The 27,322-nt window shown below is 40.3% G+C and overlaps 1 protein-coding gene across 1 annotated transcript in view; it reads left to right on the forward strand.

Annotated features, from left to right (window-relative positions):
* Positions 1-27,322, forward strand: part of arhgap35a (Rho GTPase activating protein 35a) — a 237,210-nt gene that overhangs the window by 1,919 nt on the left and 207,969 nt on the right. The window lies entirely within an intron of this gene.

Raw genomic sequence — 27,322 nt, forward strand, 5'->3', positions numbered from 1 at the left:
AATGATCTGTCAGACGCCCTTTTTATTCTAAGTATCTTAAAAAAAATCGGTGTGGCGTGTGTAGTTGGAGCCTCTTGTCCCTTTTCCCCCCTCTTCCTTTACTCCTCCTCCCTTCCCCAGTTCAACGGAGGAAAAAAAAAAACAGACACAAAAACAGTGGGAGTTGCGCAGGCATTCCTCGGCCCCTGTTTTCAATGTGTGTGTGTGTTTTTTTAAGGGAAAAACAGACAGGCCCGAAATTTAGGGCAGGGTGAGCTTCTCTCCTTTTTTTTTGGTGAGCTCATCATCTTCAGCAGATCTTCTCACCGATCCGATCCGAGTTGCTTCGTTAAGCAGTTCGGCTCATTGTGTTTCGTGAAAGCAGACAATCGTTAACTCTTGGAAGTGTTGGCAGCGAGTGTTTTTTGGGCAGGTAAGCCTTCAGTATTAGTGACGGTCTTTATTTTTTTTTTCTTCCCCCCACCCATCCCCGATCAGGTCTAACGTGCCCTCCTCGTGTTTTCAGATCACACGTTAGCGGACTGAAACTTTCCGATTTGTGTGCTTTGTAAAGATGGTGGCTCACTTCAGACACCCTCGCGCAAGTGTGTGATCGGCAGGGCTGCTTTTGTTTGAAGGTGACCACAGCAACGTCACTCGCCGTCTTTTGTCTCGAAAGCTTTTGTCTGGGTTTTGTTATTTTCAGCCTTGCATGTGAGGCTCAGCTGCAATTATCAAGTGGCATTGATAACGTACCATTTGGATGGAGTCACAGTTGTGGGTGCGGCGTGTGCCTCGGTAGAGCCCGGCATCGTCACATCCGTCAAGACACTGCCTTCCAGAAGACAACCTGGACTCGCAGCTCAGCGGACGTTCGGGGTTGGGCCGCGGGGCACATCGTGACACTGATGACCGGCGACCTGGTCACCTGGGCTGCAGACGCATATACGAAAGAATGGAAGCTGCATACGCGGGTCACGTGTGTCAAAACAAAGAATACGCGCTCACGTGTGCCCGCAATGTCATCTGTCCATTCCTACGTTTTCGAACATGCTGAACCAGTTAAGGACGGCCAATCAAACCGTGGAGGGCACGCATCACCTATCTTTGGGTCTGTGTAGTCGGATTAACATGTTGGCTTTGTGGGATAAGATGGGGAAAACAGATTGGAGAAGAACCTGTCAACTCTACGCAAGTGTGAGGTTCTGATTTAGTTTTATTGAGCAACAGGTGAAAGGTGCAGGGAACCAACCCTCACTTATACTAGGCCGGTTTTAGATTTGTCGTTAGGACACGAAAGAAACTTTGAAGAAAAATCGCAGACACCTGCATTCTTAAAAACGAAACCATTCTAACATGGCACTTGGCTGGGTTGTGTGGTTCCTTTTAGAACTGTTGCTTGACAAAGAACCATTTAGTTACAGGAAGGGTTCATTGCATATGAAATTGGTTCTTTGAGCTTTGAAATGGTTTCTAATATTGGGACATAACAGACATATTTAACACATTAAGGCATCTACATTTTTAAAAATCAAGGTGCCAGAGTGGTTCTTAAGAACGATGCTATAGGGGAGCCAGTATTGGTTCATAAAAGACCCATTCATGTGAAGGTTCCAGAAAGAACTTTTATTTATTTAGATCCATATTAGGCTTCATAAATAAACATGAATAGATAAGACTTGTTAAATACCACTGGGTCGTGATGATAAAAGGTCTCTTGCTGCATACAGTTACACAGGCAAAGTTCAAGTATTCTTCATCTGTTAGTGTTCTGGTAGGTAGCTGACAATACGTTTAAAGTGTGTCATTTTGTACATATTATGAAGTTTTCAAAGCACAAAGAACCAACTTTATATGCAAAGAACCCTTAATGGCTCTATGAGGAACCACACAAGTCAAGTTGGGGAGAATGCACTGGTACAGTGTGTTGCAGCACCCACTACACGACGAAACAACTCTTGATCCCGGTTGGCAACCCCCAGGCAGACACACGATCCAGTCCCACCCTCTGGAAATGACCCCCTATCTGCCGCAGCCAGGTGTTGCGTGGGCAACCCCTTGGCCTGGTCCAGCCGCTTGGGTCCCCAAAAATGAGGAGATTACGAGCTGGATTACCCTCTGGGAAGCGCGCCACATGGCTGTAGTGCCGTAACTGATGCTCCCTCACAGTGCAGGTAATGTGCCTCATTCGGGTTTCCCGAATGAACCCAACATCTCGGTGAAAGACCTTATAGTGCTATTAAAGAACCTGTATTTTTTTTAGAATGTAGCAGGAGTGGTGTCTCTGATGCTATGGATCTGTGCTGGTATCTGGCAGGTTGCCGGTTCAAATCCCCGTTTCTGCCAAAAGAGATCCTACTCTGCTGGGCTCTTGAGCAAGGCCCTATATCTGCAATTGATCCAGGGGCACTACACAATGGCTGGCCTTGCACTCTGACCCCAATGAGTATGCGAAAACTAACAAATTCCTAATACAAGAAATTTCATAAGGCAAAAAATAAAAACAATACTAACAGATCAAGAAAATGGCACTTAGTGTGCGAGTCTGTTTAAACCTATCACAAGTCTCTTGTCTTTTGATGGTTACTTATGAAGCCTGTTATAGATTTAAATAAAAGCAGGTTCTTTCAGGAGCCTTCATGAGCCTGGTTCTTTTGGGAAACAAAACTGGTTCCCCTATGTAGGGGGTACTCCACTCTGGCCTCATTTATGAAACTTTGCATGAATTCAAGCATGAAAATATGCAGATGACATTAAAAAACTGGAAAATGCCACACCAAAAACAAAAAGAAACAAACCGGCGTCTGCATATTTTTTATGTAATTTACTGTCTGTAAATTACAATCACCTTGTAAATTTGAACGCTCCTCAAATGCTGACCCGAAATGTCCACATATGGAGCAAACTAATCAACCTCACAGGTATGCAATCGCCATGCTGCAGAACTTCATTGGCTGGAAGAGAACCCTCTCCCTCCTGACGCATCAAGACCTCTCTACCTACACTCAAAATGATCTGGCTGTGCTCCACAACTGAGAAGTGTAAGATCATGCATGGCCTTATGGTGCCTCTCCTCTGTGCTCTGGGAAAGGTGCAAGTGGCTATCCGCTCAGACAGTAGCACCTATCAACTGGCACATGTGATTATGTAGTTAGAACAATCTAGACAAGAACAGGCCATTCTGCCCAACAAAACTCACCGTTCATATTCACTTAATTTTTCTAAAATAACATCAAATCTAGCTTTGAAAGTCCTTAAAGTCCTACTGTCCACCACACAACTTTTTTTGTAAAGAAAAATGTCTTAATGTTTGTTCAAAGTTTACTGTATCCCAATGTTGATGATGAACTTATTTTGAAATAAGTCTCGATCTACCAGACTAATTTCCTTCATAATTTTAAACACTTCAGTCAAGTCTCCTCTTATCTTCTTTTTCTTAAAATGAAAAGGCTCTGCTCTTTTAATCTTTCTTCATAATTCATCCTCTGTAGCCCTGGAATCAGTCTAGTCGCTGTTGGATTTTTTCTAGTGCTGCTATGTTCTTTTTGCAACCTGGAGACCAAATCTGCGCACAACTACAATGAACAGTACGGGCCATGTGAAACCCTGAGGGATCAGCCAGTTAGTTACCTTACCAAGAAGGCAGCCATTACATGCAGCACCATCACATCTGTCAAAGCTACTTTGCCTTAAAATAAATGAATCACTTTTGACCTAGGCAACTGAGCCACAAGATTTGCCAGTCACATCTTGGATAACTTGTGTATTACTGGAATGTCACTGCTTACAGTAAACAAAAGCAGCATCATTCTCGCTAGATGCCCTTATTGCAATATGAGTGCAGTCAATCACGCCAATTACATTAGAAGAACTTGACACACCTTTTTATGGTGACAAAGTCATGTTGTGTTTTATGTATGGGCATCCACACCATATGAAAACTGGATGTAGTGCCTCATTAGTCAGTTAATGGTTTCCAACACGGCGGGTATGACAGAGTGAAGCTTAGCTGAGATGTTCCTGTCCTGTCAGCCAGTTCCCTGAGAAGTGACAGAAGGCAGCTGATATAAATTGACGATAAACCAAAAACATGTCTTCAGTGCAAATACACAGAATTGGCCCACTGAAAAGGGAACTGAAATACAGTCTGGACCTCCTATTCATAGTTTTTGAGGTGCGATATGTTTGTCACGTCAATGTACATTATAGTACCGGCTCAGTGTTAGGGTTTGGCAGCATTTCCTCCTGCGGTGGGTTGGCACCCTGCCCAGGATTTGTTCCTGCCTTGTGCCCTGTGTTGGCTGGGATTGGCTACAGCAGACCCCCGTGACCCTGTGCTCAGATTCAGCGGGTTGGAAGATGGATGGATGGCTGCATTTCCCTTGCTTCATCATCAAGGGTGTCGCCATTTTCCAGTTGCGTATGTATGGGTCAGAGCTGCTGTAAATATTTGCACCTTTCCCCCCATCAAGGTTTGGTTTGTAAATCCCGACATTTGCATTCAAAGTTGCGTGTACGGACATCTTGAGTCTTTTTGTGCAGATGCAGGCTTTATAAACAAGGCCTCTGGTGATCTGTAGTTGCTGCAGATTTTTGCTTTAACCAAACATTTCATTAGAATCAGTTTATTTACTACTAAAGCAATATGTTTGGGCTTCATTTTAGTTAACTAGTTTATTACATTTCAGAACCTTTAATTGCCTGTTTAAGTTTTACATAGTTACATAATTGTTTTAATTGTTGCCTGTTTTCTTAACTATCCATTCATCCATTATCCAACCCGTTGAATCTGAACACAGGGTTACGGGGGTCTGCTGGAGCCAACACAGGGCACAAGGCAGGAACTAATCCCGGGTAGGGTGCCAACGCACTGCAGGACACACACAAACACACCAAGCACACACTAGGGTCAATTTAGGATCGCCAATGCACCTAACCTGCATGTCTTTGGACTGTGGGAGGAAATCCATGCAGACACGGGGAGAACATGCAAACTCCACGCAGGGAGGACCCGGGAAGCAAACCCAGGTCTCCTAACTGGCCATTAGTTAATCATAAAGTGCAAATGACAAAGGAAGCACCATCTCCCCAGCTGATGTGCTTTCATTTTAACTTGAGTAGATGCACCTTGAAGTATCTATGCTAATTCAATGTTTTGAAATAAATGAGAGAGAAGGTTGGGACACAGAGCTACAAATCTGTTCAGGACCACAAAGGATATGGTTACCATTCTCAGAAAACGAAAAATCTACAATGTGATAAAGATTTGTCTGGACAAATGAAAGCAGTAACAGGCCGTATAACTAAATATACCAAGTTTCATGATCTGCTAGACCTGGTGTCTAATCATGAAACCTTTTGGAATGAAAGCCTGAACCCACTGCGGACCTCCAGGACTTGGGTTGAGTACCAAGAACCAATATAGATAGATACTTTATTAATCCCAAGGGGAAATTCACATATTCCAGCAGCAGCATACTGATAAAAAAACAATATTAAAGAGTGATGACAATGCAGGTAAAAACAGACAATAACTTTGTATTGTGTTAACATGTACCTGTTTCAATCTGGTACTTTGTGTGTTGGGAGAAAAACCAAATACCTGCACTCTTTAAAATCAAGGTGCCAAAGTGGCTCTTCAGAGCGATGCCATAGGACAGCGGTGTCATGGCTAACTTGCCTAATTGTTTTTTTTTTTTGCATTAGTGGGCAACCAAGCAATAAAGAGATACAAAGCAAGCCAAAAGAAGACCAGCTAACACATGGCTCTCGGGCAGTCCTTGAGGGACCACCATTTCTACTCCCAACACATTTCCTATTTAAATGTTCTTGTAAACCTGCTATTTAATTGTACAGCTTGTTGGTTTGATCATTCTGTCACAGCAGTCATTCCTAAAGCCACCATCAAAATGTTTCGTGGACCAGAGCAGAACTTCATTTGTTTCCCCCTTTTTTCCGTTTTATTGAAACCAATGTGGAATGAAAGACACAGGTGCAAATGGGATCTAAGTGAGGCTGCTCATCTGTTGGCTCATTTTGAATCTCATTATCATTTGGCTGATGGGTAAAGAAGTAATGAAACTAAATGCAAGTTAACTAAAATCATATACTATGCTATGTGTCATTAGCCATCGTAATTGGTTAATAACGGAGAAAGTGGCAGGAACCAAAACCTGCAGCTACTGTGGCCCACCAGAAGCTGCATTTGATACCCCTGTCATAGGGGAAATATTTTTGGTTCCCAAAACAATTACCCAGATAAAGGTTCCAGAAAGAACCTTGATTTATTCATTTGTTTGCTTTATTTCTTTAATGAGCTGCATAAATAAACTATGAATAGATGACAACAGGCTTGTGAAATCCCAGTGGTTTCCTTATTTATTTATTTTTATTTTTTTTTTATTTAAAGACTCTCACTGCATACATTGACACAGGCTAATGCTGCGGTTGTGTGCTCTGGGACAGACGGTAAATCTGACTTGTCAAGCTGTCAACTTGGAATTACAACTCGGACAAAACAAAGCTACCGAAATCGTCCAATTTGTGATGTAATGCTGACCTTTCACCTTAGTCAATTGTTTAAAAAAATTAACTGAAATGCCTTTTTTTTTTTTTTTTTGGTCGAATTACACTTGGGAGTGAATTGATATGCATTTAATAAGTTTATTTATTTATTTCCACAATTTTTTTTTTTTTTTTTGATTTTGAGAGACCAAATAACAATTCAACAGCAATCTCGGGATTCGGGAAGGGGAAACATTACGACTCAGAGCTCCGTATAGTCCAAGAGCCCGTGAACGCAGCATAAGCTCAGGATTTCTTGATCTGTTAAGTCTCCTGACTAGTCTACATTAAAGGTTTCTGTTTTGTCCACTTATTAAGAAGGTTTTCAAGTCCACAAAAACCCTTCCCAGAATGAAATGATTTTCTGCCAAGCAAGGAGCCACACAACTCTGTAAACTGCCATTAAAGAACCAGCATTTTTAAGAGCATGCTTCTAAATGTCACTGGCTTCCACCGGAAGGTGGTACCGGTCCACGAATAACAATGGCTAACAAAATGTATTTGTTGTTTTAATACTGTGAATCTTACAGTATTTTGTGTGCTGAATTTAAAAATCTAATCAGGCTTCATCGCTCCAGAATTTTAAGTGACACCCAATTCAAATTTACTATATGTAAGTTTACACCGCATGTACAATGTTCTGCTGTACTAGGCCTCACGAGTATCCCTGTCAGGGGTCCTGCAGTCGTCGGCAAGCACACTGGGGCTCCAGTTGTCTTGGAATCGCTTTTCCATTTCGGAAATGTTCTGTTGAAACAATTCGCCATGCTTGTCACTGACCACTGTGACATTTCCAGAATGTTCTCACACAACAATAAAAACACTTTAATCCTGAATTTAGCTTCAAAAGTTCACCTTAATAAGAGGTTACTAAATATACAGCCTATAGAAAGACTTCCAGTAACTTGAAAACTATCATTTTTAAAGAGTGTATGGAGATGCACACTGGACATCTGGGGATGTCTTAACATGTACGGAAAATTTCAGAATCGGCATTTTAAAGTGCTTTTAAAACACCCCTAAGCAGAATCTTTGTTGACAAGTGTTACTCAGTTTTGCACACCATACAAAGATCGCATAAATGTGTAAGAAGTGTAATACATAACATTTATTTTGAGAAAGTAAGTCAAATTAACATTATTACATTTACTTTTGTGCTCTGAAAAATAATGGTGCCTATTAGAACCAAAAGCATTTTTTCATTGTGGACCGTTTTTTGTTCCTTAAAGAACCATCCATCCACCTGAAGGTTCCAAAAAGAAACTTATTTATTTAGATCTGTGCATAAATAACAATGAAAAGATACGATGTCTGAAGTACCAATGGGCTCCGGAGTTTAAAATAATAATTAAAAGAACTCTTGCTGCGTACGGTGACACCAGTTTAGGTATTTTTAAAATGTTAGTATCTTGATGTAAAGATTTTTGTCATGTCCACATATTATGGACTTTTTCAGAGCCCAAAGACGCCATTTCATATGCATAGAGCCCCTGCCAGAGTGCAGTGGTTCACTGTGAGGGTCATGTTTTTCGACTTCTCCTGTGCTTTTAACACAATCAGACTATCACTGCTGGGAAATAAGCTTACGGAAATGCAGGTGGACGCCCCATTGGTAGCCTGGATTACGGACTATTTAACCAATCGACCACAGCATGTCCGGCTGAAGAGCTGCTGCTCTGATAGCATCCTGAGCAGCACGGGGGTGCTGCAGGGAACTGTCCTATGACCCTTCCTCTTCACCCTCTATACGTCTACCTTCAGGTACAGGTCTCAGTCATGTCATCTGCAGAAATTCTCTGATGACTCTGCCATTGTGGCCTGCATCAGGGAAGGACAGGAGGATGAATACAGGAGGGTGGTGGACAGCTTTGTGGAGTGGTGTGAGCTAAATTTTTTACAGATAAACATCACAAAGACAAAGGAACTGGTTGTGGACTTTAGAAAACAGGCTCCTTTTCCCACCCCTGTCACCATCAGAGGAACTGATGTTGAGGTGGTTGAGGACTACAGGTAACTGGGGGTACACATGGACAGTAAACTGGTCCAAGAACACCAACACGGTTTTCAAGAAAGGGCAAAGCCGACTTTACCTATTGAGGAGGATCGGGTCTTTCAATGTCTGCAGGAAAATGCTGACTATGTTCTATCACTCTGTGCTGGAGAGTGTGGTGTTTTTTGCAGCTGTGTGTTGGGGGCAGTGGGCTGAAGACAGCTGAGGCCAACAGGCTGAACAAACTGATTAAAAAGGCTGGTTCTGTCCCGGGTGTCAGACTGGAGAACCTGGCGGAGGTGTCTGAGAAGAGAATGCTGAAAAAGCTTCTCGGTATCATGGACAACCCCTCTCACCCCATGCAGGCCTCCTTGATGGGTCATCGGAGCACACACAGCAAAAGACTCATTGCCTCCAAGTGTAGAATCGAATGCCACAGGAAATCTTTTCTACCTGTGGCAATAAGACTGTATAATTCTTCCTCATTCTGTAGGTGATCCTTCTCATCATCACATGCTGCTATCTCATTTTTTTTATAGCATAAACACTAGTCACTTTTCATTACCACTTGCACTAATAATCTGTAATTTTATCTGTTATAGTTGTTTGTTGCTTTGCACAAATTAGTTATATAGCTATAATACCAACTATTAGTTATAGTTATTTGTTATTTTGGTTAAAGTTATTTTGTTATTCTGTTTATTTATCTGCACTATTATTACTGATCTTTTTAACTCTTTATTACCTTATCTTTATTCCTCTTGTTGCACTGAGCATGTATATGACAAAAGAATTTGCCTCGGGATAAATAAAGTTCTTATCTATCTATCCATCCATCCAAAGAGCAATTTAAGAACAGTCATTTTTAAAAGAGTATGGGGATGCTCACTGTACAGTACATCTGGTGATGTCTTAACATGCATACAAAACTTATGAACTTGATTTGTAAGGACTAAACAGATATTTACTTTTTACATGTATGCTATTCTTTACCAAATAAGCCCCCTTTTATATAACACTTTGTAAGCAGAATGTCCTCTCAAGGTGACATAGCACACATGCACTGCAAAATCCGTAATACCTGAAATAGCACACTGCAAAACTGCATGAGTTAATTTAACCCTAAACAGCATTTATTTTCGAATCCAGCATTTCCAACTGTCAACCCGATACTGGGGATTTCGCTGTGACCTACGAGAGCAGTGATGCCGTATGAGTAAGGTCTTTTTAACAGTTAACATAATGCTAGTCATTTTACAGTGTGTTGACCTGTACGTTTTACATGGAGGTAGTGATTGAAACTTTAAAATTTAAAGTCATAAGCCTTTTTTGCTGCACTACTCTACACCGCTTGCCTCTGAATACACGTGTGTTAGTAACTATTGATCTGATATTCAAATTTGTGCTCCCTCTTATTATCCCAGCATGATATGCAATAATTGCAAATGCAGTCATGATTCTGTTAACAACGTCCTGACTAACAATGGAGGTTCCGTAGAGGTACAAAAAATGAAATCAAATAGCGTCTAAATGTCGTCTTAAGTGTTCATGTTGTATTATTACTGTATTTTTTAATAACTATTATTATGTGACGTGTAGTAGTATGCTGATGTTAGGCTAAGTTAGCTTAGGGTAGGTTATATCAGGTCAGGTGTATGCTCGACATGTCATTATGGTGAAAATAACACTAAGGCGCGGAATGTAACAATGCAGACATGGCGCCTTTTATCTAAAGTCAACGCAGTGAAAAATGACTTCAGGTACAGAGACACACCCCTGCCCCCCCTTAATATACAATTAAAATTAATTAATTAAAATTAATATACAATTAAAAACAAAATCGACTAATGGAACACGCTGGTTGAAACCAAATGCCATCTTTAAGCGACACATGACTATAACATAACAGACTAGAATTCACTTAAACTTTTACTTTTTTTGAGAGACTGAGCGAGGAGTCTGAGTGTATGGGTTTCTGAGTGTCCTGGATAAAAACCAGGAGCCAGGCCTTTCATGACCTCTTGGGCGCGGCCATCAGCATTGTGTCTGTTTGCAGAGAGAATGTCGACCTCGTCGAGACGTTTAGTTACCTCGGCAGTGACATTCATGTCTCTGGTGACTCTTCCTATGAAGTCAGTAGATGGATTGGGAGAGCATGGGGGTCATGAGGTCACTAGAAAGGGGTGTGTGGCACTCCTGATATCTGCAAAAGGACGAAAGTCCAAGTTTTTAGAGTCCTGGTGTTTCCTGTCTTGCTATATGGTTGTGAGACATGGATACTATCCAGTGACCTGAGACGAAGACTGGACTCCTTTGGTACTGTGTCTCTTTAGAGAATCCTTGGGTACCGTTGGTTTGACTTTGTGTCAAATGAGTGGTTGCTCATGGAGTCTCGAATGAGGCACATTACCTGCATTGTGAGGGAGTGTCAGTTATGGCACTACGGCCATGTGACACGTTTCCCTGAGGTTGATCCAGCTCGTAAAATCCTCATTGCTGGGGACCCGAGTGGCTGGACCAGGCCAAGGGGTCGCCCACGTAACACCTGGCTGTGGCAGATAGAGAGTCATTTCCAGAGGGTGGGACTGGACCGCGTATATGCCTGGGGGGGTGCAAACCGAGATCCCGAGTTGTTTCGTCATGTAGTGAGTGCGGCAACGCGCTGTACCAGTGCATGCTCCACAACTTGACTTAACTTTTTCAGGGTCACAGGGAATTGGAGTCTAACCTGTGCACAATGAAGGATGGGCTTCAAATAAGAGGAATGAAGTGCAGTACAAACACTTTTGAAATAAATAGGAGAAGCATCATGCGATATTTATATAAATGCAGAAATTCACATATGCAGTATATACAGTATAGGTGTTTGTTATGTTTTATGTTCGTTTTTATTGGCCCAAGAGAGAAATTTTTGTCAGCTGGTTTTGAGAGACTACAACTTATTATTAAAATCACGTCAATAAACAACACAATATCAAACATAAACTTTAAACATATAAAAAATATTTAGAAATACAGTACAATGGTGAATATAATACTGATGGTATAACATAATATAGTTGTTCATAAAAAATGAAAGCATTAAGACTTGACTAATTAATGATTGATGTGAGTGTTACCTGTTTGTCTCTTGTGTTAGGTGTAAGAAAGTTAATTAAAGTTAAACTTTATTAATTATTAAGGATAAGATTGAGCAACACATGGCAAGGACAGGAGTTATTCTGAACAGTCAGCATGGGTTCAGAAGAGGGAGGTCGTGTTTTACTAACATGTTGGAATTCTATGAGGAGGCAACAAAAGCATACGATCAAAGTGGAGCAGATGATATTATTGATCTGGACTTTCAGAAAGCATTTGATAAGGTGCCACATGAGAGGTTGGGCATCAAGTTAAAAGAAGTGGGAGTTCAGGGTGATGTTTTTAGATGGGTACAGAATTGGCTCAGACACAAGAAGCAGAGGGTGATGTTGTGAGGAGCCTCATCAGAAATGGCTGATGTTATGAGTGGTGTTCCACAGGGGTCAGTGCAGGGCCGCTGCTATTTTTAATATATATAAATGATTTAGATAGGAATATAAGTAACAAGCTGGTTAAGTTTGCATATGATACCAATATAGGTGGATTAGCAGATAATTTGGAATTCGTTATATCATCACAGAAGGACTTGGATAGCAGACAGGCTTGGGCAGATTTTGCCAGATGAAATTTAATGTCAGTAAATGTAAAGTATTACACATAGGAAGAAAAAATATTAGGTTTGAATACACAATGGGCGGTCGGAAAATCGAGAGTACACCTTATGAGAAGGATTTAGGAGTCATCAACTTCCCAACAGTGTTCAGAAGCCATTAAGAAGGCTAACAGAATGTCAAGTTATATAGCGCCTTGATCTGTGGAGTACAAGTCACAGGAGGTTATGCTCAATCTTTATAATGCACTGGTGAGGCCTCATCTGGAGTACTGGGTGCAGTTTGGGTCTCCAGGCTACAGAAAGGACATAACAGCACAAGAGAAGGTCCAGAAAAGAGCAAAGAGGCCGATTCCAGGACTACAGGGGTTGAATTATGAGGAAAGATTAAAAGAGCTGAGCCTTTACAGTTTAAGCAAAAGAAGATTAAGAGGTGACATGATTGAAGTTTTTAAAATTATGAAGGGAATTAGTCCAGTGGATCGAGACTTGTATTTTAAAATGAGTTCATCAAGAACACGGGGACACAGTTGGAAACTTGTTAAGGGTAAATTTCGCACAAACATTAGGAAGTTTTTCTTTACACAAAGAACGATAGACACTTGGAATAAGCGACCAAGTAGTGTGGTAGACAGTAAGACTTTAGGGACTTTCAAAACTCGACTTGATGTTTTCTTGGAGGAAACCAGTGGATAGGGCTGGCGAGCTTTGTTGGGCTGAATGGCCTGTTCTCGTCTGGATTGTTCTAATGTTCTAAACTTATTTAAAAGATTAATAGCAGTTGAGATGGAGTATTTAATCCAGGTGCTTTTTATCCCTGGAACCTTAAACATGTGATCAGTATACAGAATATAAGTCTTTGTGTGTGTGTGTACCACCTCTACATCCACTCTCTTATTAGTGACTGGACATAGAAACTTTTTGGTGCAGTGAAAGTCAATAACCAATTCCTTGGTTTTGCTGATGCTTAAGGTGCAGACAATTCTGTTTGCACCAAGAAACAAAGTTCTCCACCTGCCTCCTCTCCACTGTTTCATCCCACTTGTGAACACGTCCCATAAGTACAGAATCATCTGAGAATTTCTGCAAGCGACACAACCTGCTGTTATATTTATAGTCGGAGGTGTACAGAGTAAAGAGAAAAGGATTCAGGGCTGTTCCTTGTGCTGCTCCTATGTTGCTCGCATTCATATCAGAAACACATTATCACTGCTTTAAAGAAATTTGATAAATTTTGGTCTTCTGTTAGTATGAAAGATGCGTTTGTGGGACCATCAAGAACTGTATGAACATCTGAAAATTTCAAAAGGGTGACAACAGGCTGCCTAGTGCATCCCTCGGTGCTGAGCATGATGTCAGTTGATAGCAGTAAACAGTTCAAATCAGTAAACAAGATGATGTCAGTAAACTCTATTGATTCCTTAATTTTTTGACTATTTTTTCTTTAATTTAATCCAACAGGTCACACTGTCCTTTGAAAAATTGACATACCCACATGACACAATTATTTAAATGCAAATGTATGTATACTGTGTGTACTTGCAAATATTAATATATATATATATATATATATATATGTGTGTGTGTGTATCTATACTAATAAAAGGCAAAGCCCTCACTCACTCACTCACTCACTCATCACTAATTCTCCAACTTCCCATGTAGGTGGAAGGCTGAAATTTGGCAGGCTCATTCCTTACAGGTTACTTACAAAAGTTAGGCAGGTTTCATTTCAAAATTCTATGCATAACGGTCATAACTGGAACCTATTTTTCTCCATATACTGTAATGGAGTTGAGCTCGATGGCCGTGGGGGGGCGGAGTTTCGTGTGACATCATCACGCCTCCCACTTAATCACATGAACTGACTGTCAACGCAGTACGTAGAAAACAAGGAAGAGCTCCAAAAAGCACTGAAGAAAACATGCATTATACAATTGATAAGGCAGCGAAACAATAAGAAGCGAACGAGTGACACGTACAAGCATATTCATGAGTGTAGCTACTTCGAAAACAAAGCTGCGATTTGTCATGCCCACGGCTAATGCGGGATACAAGTTTAATGAGAGGACGCAGGGTATAAACGAGAGTTTTAATCACTTTGTAACTAAGTTAAAATTGCTGGTGAAGGGCTGTGCTTATGCAAATTCCGAGAGACTGTGTTTGTGGGGGATTGACAGTTAAGGCAGGTAGGGGAGTCACGTCATCATCTTCCCTCCCATTCACCTCATTTCGCTCTGAGCTGAGCTCCACAGCTAATGCACGCAGTGTTACGGAAGAGAGTTTGTGACGCTGCCACCAAATACTCACAGAAAAATCCACAAGTTAATACACACGCTGTCTCTAGAGTTTCTCCACACTCTGAATCCTCCAGGCACTACTTACAAAAGGTTACATTGACAATCATGTTACGTTATTTTTAAAATGTTTCCTTTTCTTAGCACAAGCACAGCTGAGAAGCTTCAATGCATGTGCTCCATAACGCGTAAAAAAAAAAACGCATTTAATCACACTTTGCATTCCAAGCAAAGGGGAACTTCTGTCAATGCATGATTTCCTGGTACACCGATTACATTGATGCACACATCAGAGCTACAAAAATGTAACAGTCGGAAGAAAGCGTTGCTACGACTGATTGGAGGAAAATTTCATTTCAAAAGGCTACCTGACGGAAGCCTTGATAAAAGCATGGTTTTGTGTGTGTATATATATATATATATATATATATATATATATATATATATGACAGCAACACTCATTACAATGACAATGTCAATCATGTTACGTTATTATTAAAATGTTTCCTTTTTCATTACTTCTTTAACGCACTACTTCTCCGCTGCGAAGCGTGGGTATTTTGCTAGTATATATATAAAAATTAAATATAAATAATACACATACATACATATTAATATATACATATATTTTTGACACCCACTGCACGCCCAACCTACCTGGAAAGGGGTCTCTCTTTGAACTGCCTTTCCCGAGGTTTCTTCCATTTTTCCCTACAAGGTTTTTTAGTGAGTTTTCCTTGTCTTCTCAGAGCGTCAAGGCTGGGGGGTTGTCAAGAGGCAGGGCCTGTTAAAGCCCATTGCGGCACTTCCTGTGTGATTTTGGGCTATACAAAAATAAACTGTATTGTATATAAACACAGAATACATACATTTGTACAGATTTTACATTCAATTCGGTTTATTTTTGTACTTTTAACTGAGTTCAGGCACTGAGTGCTGTGACATGTAAAAATTTTTACAACTTATTAAGTACTGTACAGAATTATTTCACATAAAGGCACAGATTTGTTTAAACAATTTGATAAAAGGAAGTGAAACTCTCTTCTTATTTCCATAGTACAATGAAATATATACCTGCCTACACCCCTCAGAACTGTTGACAAAAATACATTATCAAAAGAAACTTGATCTCAAAAAACATTGTGTGATTTACCATATCTACAGGGTGGTTTGAAGTCTAAATTTTGACAGTACCAGGTCCTCAGTCTTCTGAAGAGTGCCATTCCATTGCCATATGATAACAGTTTAATGTGGTTAGAAGATGTCTATGAGCAGCTTCATCATATGTGATATTTCAAATAGTTCACCCCAGCTGGTGAAGCCATTAAGAAGACTACCAGAATGTTAGGTTATATAAGGCATATGATTTGAGGAGTACAAGTTGGGATGGCTATACATAAGCTTTAATCAAGCTAGTGAGGCCTCACCTGGAGTACAGTATCCATATGTTAAAAAAGACAGCAGCATTAGAGAAAGCCCAGAGGAGAGCAACAAAGCAGAATAAGAGGTCTGAGCTATGTGGTAAGTTTGAAGGTGTTGAACCTTTTTATAAAAAAAAAAAAATGGATATTTAGAGATGACATGACTAAAGTGTTTAAAATTATGGAAGGAATGAGGACAGTGGATCTCGGCTGTAACAGAAACACAGGGTCATAGATAGAAACTTAATGGAAGATTTTGCCAAAATGCTAGAAGGGTTTTCTTTACACAAATAACCAAAAACACATGGAGTAAATTGCCAAGTAGTGTGGTGGAGAGTAGGACTTTAGGTACCTTTAGATCTCCACTTCATATTTTTTTTTGGTACAATCTTAGTGAGTGGAATAGACCTGCATGTTGGGCTGAGTGGCCTGTTCTTGTCACAAATGTTGCTCCATTGCAGATCCCATTCACACATTGTCTTACCACTGCCGATCTACTGACAGTTTGGATTCTGAAGGAATACTGCAGTTGCTGATGGAAATGTTTAAACTACACACAGACATTAAAAAGATTTGTGATTAGAACTTGGGGGATGCTCAATCCATAAGGCGCCAGGGTTATCTGGTATGTACCTATGCCATTCTTGAACAGGGCTTTTATGTAAATTAAAAAAAAAAAAAAAAAAAAGTCGGTTCCGCATTGAAATTTTAAATAAGTGTTTCAGCCCAAGCATCACAGGTTCATATTGTCTTCATATGTCAATCAAAATGTAACACGTCGCCACTCTCTGGCGCCATGATGAGGGATTATTACAGCCTTACCTCAGATCTTCTGTCTTCCTTACTTTTGGCAGTACACACTAAAATACTTCAGGGTTGCCCGCTTTCATTGTTTAATTTAACCTCCTATTAGCCGTTCTTTTCAAATCGCCTCCATTGAATCATGTTGAAAGACTACAATGCCACCAAGTTTTAAAAAAAAAAAAAGAAAAAAAAAATAGAAAATTCACTTCCTGTGAATTTGTGTGTGTGTGCGCGCGCGCACATTCTCGTAAGGATATATTTGTGTGTGTTTGTCCTGTCTAATAACTGATGTAAAAATGAATGAGTACATGATATAATTATTAATAATTATTGTACAGATGTTTAAGGAACGATGTCATCTCAGTAATACTTGTAAAGTTTAACATTGTACGTCCTGCTAATTTCAGTCCTTTAATGCGTATCCAGGCACACTGACACAAGTCTTTCTCTGTATTCTCATATGTAATTTTATTCTCTCTGTCACTTTTACATTGTGAGCTGTGAATGACCTGGTAAGGAAGCAAAGAAGGCAGAACGTAATTAAAAGCTCAAAAACGAGATAAAAGAATCCATTTAAGTACAAGGCCCACTGGCTCACCTCCCCTCCAGGCATCCAGACATGATGGCACGATTTTGTTTTTTTAGATCAGTGGGTTGGGAATATGCTGGTTACACCCTTGTTCTTAGAAGAAGGTGAAACAAAAGTTTTTGTGTCCGGTAAAGCTGGGATTTGGGGCTGCAAGGCTTATAAGGGGATCCTTTATTTTCATCTGTAAAGAGTCCAGTGCGATTTTAGCTTTAAGTGTACTAATCAACATGCCGCACGTACCCTCTCTTTGGAGCCATGATTAATGAGTAGGAGAGATTTACCTCTAAAGTTCTATCTCCCTCACCTTGAATCGGTCTTTCCTTATCAAAACATCTCAGAACAGTACGCTGCTGTGTACATGACATGTACAGGGCAGGATGGACTTGTACAGCTCATTAACTCCAAATCTTAGGACAGTGTGCTTCTGGTGAGAAAAGTACAATTCTAACTAATTATATATTCTAAAAATTGTTTTTTTTTTTTTTTTAAATTTACTTCATTCATTTTCCATTGCTTGTCCTAAGTCAGGTACCGTGGGCATCAGTCTTGGTGGTTAGGCCCATACGTCCCTTTCCCTAGTCACACTTGCCAACTCATAATGTGGGATTCCCAGGTGTTCCCCAACCATTTAGGAGAGAGAATCCTCTCAGTGAGCCTGGGGTCCCGTCCCAGCTGTTTGTGCTCATTAAAATCTCTGAAAGAAGGCATCAATATCAGATGCCCAAAGCACCTCAATTGGCTCCTCTCAAGGTGGAGGGTCAGCGGTTGTACTCCGAACCTTTCCTGGGTGTCTGCGCTTCTCATTCCATCTGTAATGGCTGCATGTACCTGTGATTCTGTCCTTTCAATCATTACCCAAAGTTCATAACTATAAGTGATAGTAGGAATGTAGATCGACTGGTAAATTGAGAGCTTCACATTATGGTTCAGCTCCTTCTTCACCACTACAGATTGGTACAGCAACCACATAACTGCGCTAACCGCCCCATCCATCTGTTGATCTCACCATCCCCTGTCCCTTCACTCTTGAACAAGACCCCAAGGTACTTAAACTCCTCCACTTGAGGTAGTACCTCACCTTCCACATGGTGAAGCCAGCCCACCTTTTTCCTACTATTCCATGCAATGTTTAGTAAAATAAGACAGAAGTTTGGGATTTTGTTTTTTCTTGTGGCTGTGATATGAACGATACAATTTGATGGCCAATAAAGAACAATGCAGGAGAGACCAAGAAGGCCAGCAGTACTGCTTTAAGTAGCACATCTCTGATGAGATAAAGATCTAGGAAGCTAAAATAACATAAAACTATGCACCACATTAATACAGTTTGAGAGTGTGGAAGGAGCAGCCTATCAGTGCAGCTTCAGGAGCAAAGTGAGAACTAATCTTGAACAAGGTGCCCATCTGTGGTAGGGCCTACTCACTCATACAGGAGGCTTATATACTCTCCAGCCAAAAACATGTGGACACCCCTTCAAATAACTGAGCTGCGGTGTTTCCTTTGGTGCACTTACATGAGCTTCAATAACCCAGTTATTCATGGTTTCTAAAATACCATTTACATACTTATTCTAAATAGAGAAATTGGATTATTGGCCTCTGAGAAACCTGGTTAACAGGGGTAGAGTTTTCCTCTAATAATCTGATTATATGGCCATGTAAACCCTTAACCCGGTTTGTGATGGTCCTGGTTGGATCCATACTCCCTATTAAGTTCTGGAGCCACTTGAACCTGAACCATAGATAATCATGTACCACGATGAGCTGGGCAAATTAGGACACAAATATACAGCCAAGGGGCAGGTGCAAAAGTAACGGTCCTTTTATTAAAGACAATCCGAAAATCAAGTAGTGTTCAAAAAGTGCAGTACATTAATTTTCCATAAATAAATAATCCATAAAATGAGTGAAACACGGGAAGTTAAAATATCCAATAAATAAGTATTCCATTAAAAAGAGGTTAAAATCACTAGGCAGGATACAGTTTCTTAAACTCACAACACTTGGTACAATTGCTTACCTCGTATGGGATCCTGCTGACAGGGAAGACGTCATACCAATAGGCATGACCTCCCATTTTCTCTCGTAGACTTGGGTCCCATGGCTGTGCTGAGCCTCACTTCGCTTCTTCCATTTCCCACTGCCACTCCCCAGACTTATGTGGGAGCGAGCATTGGGTCACTCCAGGTACTCCAAAAATGCTCCGTTGGAGTGGCCTTCTTCAGCCACCTCTTGTGTTGGCCCTATGCTGCTCTGAGGGTCTCTCTTCTCAGCTGCCTGCTTCCTTTTCTTCATCTCCTTCATGATCCTGTTCTTTCTTTCTTTGTGCTTCTTTTCCCTCCATTTTAATCTCTATCTTTCCTGTTTGTCCCTCTCGGCCATGCAGGCTCCTCTTATACTAACTTGACTAATTGGATGGAGGGGTGAAATGACGCTACCTCCATGGTGCATATGAGGCACCTGTCTGATGTTCACATTTGCATGTGTGTGTGCAATTGGCCAGACATCTCGACCATCCCCGGAGTGGCGTGTGCTAGCTCACACCTGAACCCGATTCCATGCCTGCACGTTGTTGGGCTTGATTATTTATTTCAAACTTGCATAACACCATGGACTGCTTATCACAGGGCTACTGTTAAGGATTTTGTTATCTGAGCATGTCTATTGTACTATGTCAGCCTGTGCATGTATTTGCTTCGCACATGCTTCCAGCAGCCATCAACAAAATGTTCAAGCAATTGCGTTATTCCTTCTTCTGGCTGAAATAATGTGTCTCAATATTTCAGAACTCACTAAACTTATGTTGATGCCTCAAATTTATAGTGCTAAACTCGGCAAATCTCGCAAGCAGTAGGGTAAAATGTTAAAATTTAACGCACATTACAATAGTTTTAAAAGTGACAAGGAACCTAACACAGTACTTATTGAAGTAAAGATACCTACATTATTATTCCAGCAGCACTGGCTGTAAGGCAAGAAGCACACATACCAGTATGCTGGTTCTTTGCAGGGCTCAGTCGCACAGCCAGGCAGAAGAGAGTGAGCTGTGCGGAATCGGGTGATAGAAAGCTATAAATAAAGCGTCAGCTTGACTAAACATATTTATAAAACACAAAAATTAACACAGGCGTCATGTTTATTTTCAAATTCATGGTGGCCGATCATGCTGTTTAACTCTTTTTTTCGTGCAGTTAATGATGTCTGAACATTTTGACAAAGGAGAACTCCAGAAGACTATTTTCTCACATTAATGTTGATTTTTAAGAAACCAGGCTTCTGCCTTAACTGAGTTTTTCACCTTAATCTGGTTATGTGTCTCCTGGAGAAACACAATTATTGTTAACTGGTTCATAAATCCAAGCACTTAGTGATGCAGTCGCCATTGGCACCAGAATAGGCCAAAAGGAAGAGCTCAGTGACTTGAAACATGGCACTGTCAAAGGATGCTGCAAGTCAAAAGTCAGTATGTGAACGTTTTGCCCTGATAGATTTGACTTGTGCTATTATGGTGAAATGAAAGTGTTGAGGGGCAGCAACTGCTCAGCCACAAAGTGGTGGACCATGCAGTCCCACTGAGTGGATATTGCATAAAATAATCTGTGGCATCACTCACAACAGAGGTCCAAACTGACTCTGGAACCAACTTCAGCTCAAGAACTGTGTGTCATTGGCTCTGTGAAATGGGTTTTAATGGCCAAGCAGCTACACAAAACCTAAGATCACTATGTGCAATGCCATGTGACTGCAAGAGTGTCGTAAAACACACCACCATTGGAATCTGGAACAGTAGAAAAGTGATTTCTGCTGTTTTGTCAGTCTGTTGGACCAATCCGGGTTTGATGGATGCCAGGAGAATGCTACTATCCGGTCTCTATAATGCCTTCTATAAAGTTTGGTCAAGGAGGGATAATGTCGTGGTTAGGGCTAGGTCCATTAGTTTGTAATGGTACCGCACACAATGACATTTTAGACAATTGTGAGCTTCCGACTTTGTGGCAACAGTTTGAGGAAGGCCCTTTTCTGTTCCTGCATGACTCTGCCCCATGTGCAAAGCCAGGTCCATGAAGACATGGAGGAACTCTAGTGGGCCGCACAGAGCCCTGACTTTAACTCTATTGAACACTTTTGAAATGAATTCAAATTCAGTGAGCCTGTTCTTCTTGTCCAACATCACTACCTGAAACCATGAATGCTTGTGGGAAGAACTGAGGTTGTTATAGCTGCAGAGGTTAGAGCACCTCCATATTAATACTCCTCTTTTTGGAATTTGGTGTCTTAACAAGCTTATATAGGTGTGAGAGTCCCCCGTCCACAAAGTTTTGCCATATAGTTTGCCTATCAACCTAAAAGACAGCGTTTTTTTTTTTTTTTTGTAGTGAACTGGTTTAAAGGTTGGGGCTGGAGGCCAATGATTGTGATGATTCATAGGCTAAAGGTGATAGTGCAAATGGAGGTGGAATGACACTCGTGATAAAAATGCCAACTTTAGGAATGCCACAGAGTGCTGAATTTGCAACAAATCAGTGTCAACATACAGTACCACTCTGTCAAATTCAATTTAATGATCACTTTGAAACCTAGTTTATTTCTTATTTACTTTATCATCGTTACTGTGAATTATTTTTATTCTTATTTAAATCGGCGTCATTACCTGTAAATGTGTCAGTGATTGTGAACAGTGTTATGCAATGCTATTAATATGTTTATCCATTTTTTTAATCCCATTTCTACAGTTTTGTATTTTGGTCAACTGTTCCTAGGAGACACATACAACAGTTATTTCTATAGCACATTTTCATACAAAGGATGTAGCTCAAAGTGCTTTGCAATATTGGAAAGAGAAGAAAAACAAATTAGGAATAGATAAAAATAAGAATAAGTAAATTACATATCAATAAAAATAGGTAATAAACATACATAGATAGAAAGTTGTTCGTTCAAGAGGACATTTTAGCTCTTTACAGAAGCTCATTAGATATATAAATAAATATACTATGATCAGAACACACACCAGAATGACTAAAAAGAACGACAACTTCTCACTTGGCAGTCTCAGTGAGGCGCTATACTGGCGTATTATTGTTGGTACAGTATAAAGGAGCCCAGAGTCGTGATGTTGACATACTTCTGCTGAATGGTCCGTTGGTTGAACGTCCTCAGAGTTAGTGTGTAACAGAGAGAGGATGTGCAGCATTGTTCATAATGACACTCAGTTTTATCTTCATTCTCTCTTACACAACTACGTCCAGTGGGTCCCATAACTGAGCTTGCTCTTTAATTAACTTGTTGATTCGGTGGGCCTCTCTTGAAGTAATGTTATGGGCCCAGCACAACTCTGTGCAGAATATTGCTTTGGCCATCAAAGAGTTGCAAAATGTGTGAAGAACTAAAAACAAATACATGAATTTATTTTTCAGCATCTCCCAATATTTTAAGAGGTCCAACATTTGCAGTGTTCCTTGAATGAAAAAAATGCAGCTCTATTAATATGTTTAATGTGCGATTTAACTACACATCTAAATTTTTTTCTTTTGTCTTGACTTTTAACACTAAGGGATCAAGTTTGTTTCTATGACCGTCACTACTTCTATTTTTTCAGCAATTAATATTTCTGTTGTTTTTCCTTATTAAGCTCAAGGCAATTACTATTCATCCATTCAGAAATACAAGACAGCCATTGGGCCAGAGAACCCAGAGCATCAGGATCATTAGGTGCTCAAGATTATAAGTAAAGCTGCATGTCATCTGCATAGCTGTTGTAGCTCGCCTTGCTTTTTGATATACTCTGGTATAGTGGGAGCATATAGATTGAAAAAAACGGCATTACCTAACTTTGAGTTTTATTAGTGGGTTGCTGATATGCAAGCTATGATGACCTGGGCATTGTCACAAATTGTTGAGCATACACAAGCTTGGTCTGCAATAGAAATAGAATCTCACTAGATAGATAGATAGATAGATAGATACTTTATTAATCCCAAGGGAATATTCAAATACTCCAGCAGCAGCATACTGATAAAGAACAATATTAAATTAAAGAGTGATGAAAATGCAGGTATAAAAGACAATAACTTTGTATAATGTTAACGTTTGTACTTCATTACATGCCTTGATTTGTGCCCCAGTACATAGAAATTATTGTCAATATACCGATAATCCAATTGTACATCACTCGCGCAGAATATGGAACCAATGCAGGAACCACTTTAAGACAGAGATGTTCTTATATGTTGCACATTTACATGATAATCACCTTTTTCTTCCCTCTGAAATTACTCTTCAAATTTAACTTTCCATCAACATGATTTTTCCACTACTTTCAAATCAGACACTTTGCTAAAAACAACCTGCTCAGTTTTCTTCATCTGTCACCCATTCCAGAGGCAATACTGATCAGTCTTGAAGACTCAGACAGCATCTCAAAAATCTATAAAAACATATTAAAATCTCTTCCTTTCAGAGACCCTAGGGCACAATTAGGAAAGGATCTTTCACTTGACATCACTGAAAAGAAGTGGGAAGCAGCCATGCTATAATATATTCCAGCTGCATATGTGCAAAGCATTCAATTATCCAATTTAAAGTCTTTTATAGAGAACATTGTCTCCTTTAAAACTCTCCAAAATGTATCCAGGGCAAGATACAACATATATACGTTGCAATTTGGCTCTAGCCTTGCTGGGCCACATGTTTTGGGCCTGCACCAAATTAACATTATTCTGGACAAAAATCTTTGAATGCCTCTCAGACAGCCTTCAATCACTCTTAACCCACGAACAGCTGTGTTTGGTGGACTCCCGAATGGGCTTACAATGGAGAAAGACAAATTGATTGTAATTGCCGATACCATAGTACCAGCACATAGACTTATCTTGCTTAACTGGAAGAATCCCAGCCCACCTGTTATACATCAGTGCGTAACTGAAGTTTTCTACTATTTGAAACAGGAAATAAATTCTGATTTAGATGATCAGTTCATAACTTTTTTTAAAATATCTAATTAATCAAATTTTAGAGTAAGAATTTATATTGGAGGGGAAAAGCACATTCTCCTTTCTTTGTTATACACTCACCTAAAGGATTATTAGGAACACCATACTAATGCGGTGTTTGACCCCCTTTCGCCTTCAGAACTGCCTTAATTCTACGTGGCATTGATTCAACAAGGTGCTGAAAGCATTCTTTAGAAATGTTGGCCCATATTGATTGGATAGCATCTTGCAGTTGATGGAGATTTGTGGGATGCACATCCAGGGCACGAAGCTCCCGTTCCACCACATCCCAAAGATGCTCTATTGGGTTGGGATCTGGTGACTGTGGGGGCCATTTTAGTACAGTGAACTCATTGTCATGTTCAAGACACCAATTTGAAATGATTCGAGCTTTGTGACATGGTGCATTATCCTGCTGGAAGTAGCCATCAGAGGATGGGTACATGGTGGTCATGAAGGGATGGACATGGTCAGAAACAATGCTCAGGTAGCCCGTGGCATTTAAACGATGCCCAATTGGCACTAAGGGGCCTAAAGTGTGCCAAGAAAACATTCCCCACACCATTACACCAACACCACTAGCCTGCACAGTGGTAACAAGGCATGATGGATCCATGTTCTCATTCTGTCTCAACAGAATTTGAATGTCTCAACAGAAATCGAGACTCATCAGACCAGGCAACATTTTTCCAGTCTTCAACTGTCCAATTTTGGTGAGCTCGTGCAAATTGTAGCCTCTTTTTCCTATTTGTAGTTGGTATGAGTGGTACCCGGTGGGGTCTTCTGCTGTTGTAGCCCATCCGCCTCAAGGTTGTGCGTGTTGTGGCTTCACAAATGCTTTGCTGCATACCTCGGTTGTAACGAGTGGTTATTTCAGTCAAAGTTGCTCTTCTATCAGCTTGAATCAGTCGGCCCATTCTCCTCTGACCTCTAGCATCAACAAGGCATTTTTGCCCACAGGACTGCCGCATACTGGATGTTTTTCCCTTTTCACACCATTCTTTGTAAACCATAGAAATGGTTGTGCGTGAAAATCCCAGTAACTGAGCAGATTGTGAAATACTCAGACAGGCCCATCTGGCACCAACAACCATGCCACGCTCCAAATTGCTTAAATCACCTTTCTTTCCCATTCTGACATTCAGTTTGGAGTTCAGGAGATTGTCTTGACCAGGACCACACCCCTAAATGGATTGAAGCAACTGCCATGTGATTGGTTGATTAGATAATTGCATTCATGAGAAATTGAACAGGTGTTCCTAATAATCCTTTAGGTGTGTGTGTGTGTGTGTGTGTGTGTATATATATATAGATAGATATATATAGATATATATATATATAGATATATATATATATATAGATATATATATAGATAGATAGATAGATATGTATATATATTTTTAGATTTGCTCAATTGTAACTTCTCTCTCTCGGTTGGGGGTTGAATTATGGTTTATTAAGACTGACACAATTGTTTGGAATGTTGTTCTTTTCAAATATTATCTATAAATGGAACTAAAGAAAAAAGGATGAAAAATAAAGGGGGCCCAGAATAGACCCTGGCGGTACCCAGTATCCAACATCACTGGTCTGCCACCAACAATGACCACAACTAACACAGAATTTTCTGTCTGTTAAATAAGACTGAAACCAATTTAAGACACTGCCCAAGAGGCCTGCCCATTGTTGGAGGCAATTAAGAAGAGTTCTGTGGTATCAAAAGTCGCCCTCAGGTCTAGGAGGTCAAGATAGATATTTGGTCTGAGTCTGCAATTTAAGGATTATTTTTGTATCGAGCCCACACCGTAGCTATGCCATAGCCCATGTAGCGCCTGGGGCACACTTGTAAGGTGACTGTTAGCCCTAACATGCGCACACACACACACACACACACACACACACTGTGGCTGTGTAGGTGAAACGTGGAGATCATGCAGACTCCTCACAAATAGTACGGTGCCTGATCCTCAAGCTGTTCACATGTTTTGATTGCCCTTTTATCTGCAGCCATCATTTACAAAAAGGGGCAAATGCCACACTCTGTTCTTTCCTGCTCAGAATGAGATCAGTTGCTAGCACTGACATCATAAAGTGTGATGAAACTGGCAAGTGAACTTGACATACTTTTTAAGAATGGTCATCAAGTAAGACACCATATATTGGGGTTGTACAGTTTCAGATCAGGACCTTCCAGATTCCTCAACATTGAAAAGTTCCCATTTCATAATGAAAGGATCATTGGAAATATGTGCCCAGCACCCTTTTGTCTGCCTTGTTGTCCTGATGTCTAGGAATGCCAGCCATGGCAGTTTGCCTATGTAAAGTGGTCACCTGCTTCTATACATTTATAGCGTCCTTATTGTCTTGTTTACAGAGTACAGTGAAATTTGTATATGCATGTGCTAATCTTCGATGATCTGATAGTGGATAGAGCTGCCTCACCTTGAAAATGTCTGTCATCTTTACCTGAAAAATCTCAAACAATATTTGAAGTTTACAGGCAAAAACTTGAAAATTGCAGGAATAGTTTAATAAAGAATATTTCAAAGGGCTGGAGTTACTCCATGCCTTACACATTTGGGAAAGTATTAAAAAAAAAAAAAACTTTCCCTCTTTGTAGGTGCATAGTTAGGTGGGCTTTCTTTTTTTTAGATTTGACACCGTGGTAATCGGTGACCGAACTGGACTGTCTAAATAAAAGATAATGAAAACAAAAGGAAGGTGACGTTATTGATATTCAGAATTTTTCATATTTCTCACTGAAGGATTCTTACATTCGTTTGGTAGTAGCACACCGCAGATAAATAACAATGGCTGTTGCTTACCACGCTTCATGATAAAAGTAAGTCTATACCTCAGAAAATCTGTGTTCTATGTTGTTTTAACAATTCCTTTTTGCTTAATGCTTTTGGGATGAACCTTGTGAGGTTCCAGCACCTAAACCACTTGTGCTTTAGATCAGGTAATCCATCTGAAGATAAGCATGTTTGGGTCCTGC

Source organism: Polypterus senegalus, chromosome 11, assembly GCF_016835505.1.
Source record: "Polypterus senegalus isolate Bchr_013 chromosome 11, ASM1683550v1, whole genome shotgun sequence".
Taxonomy (NCBI): Eukaryota; Metazoa; Chordata; class Cladistia; order Polypteriformes; family Polypteridae; genus Polypterus; species Polypterus senegalus.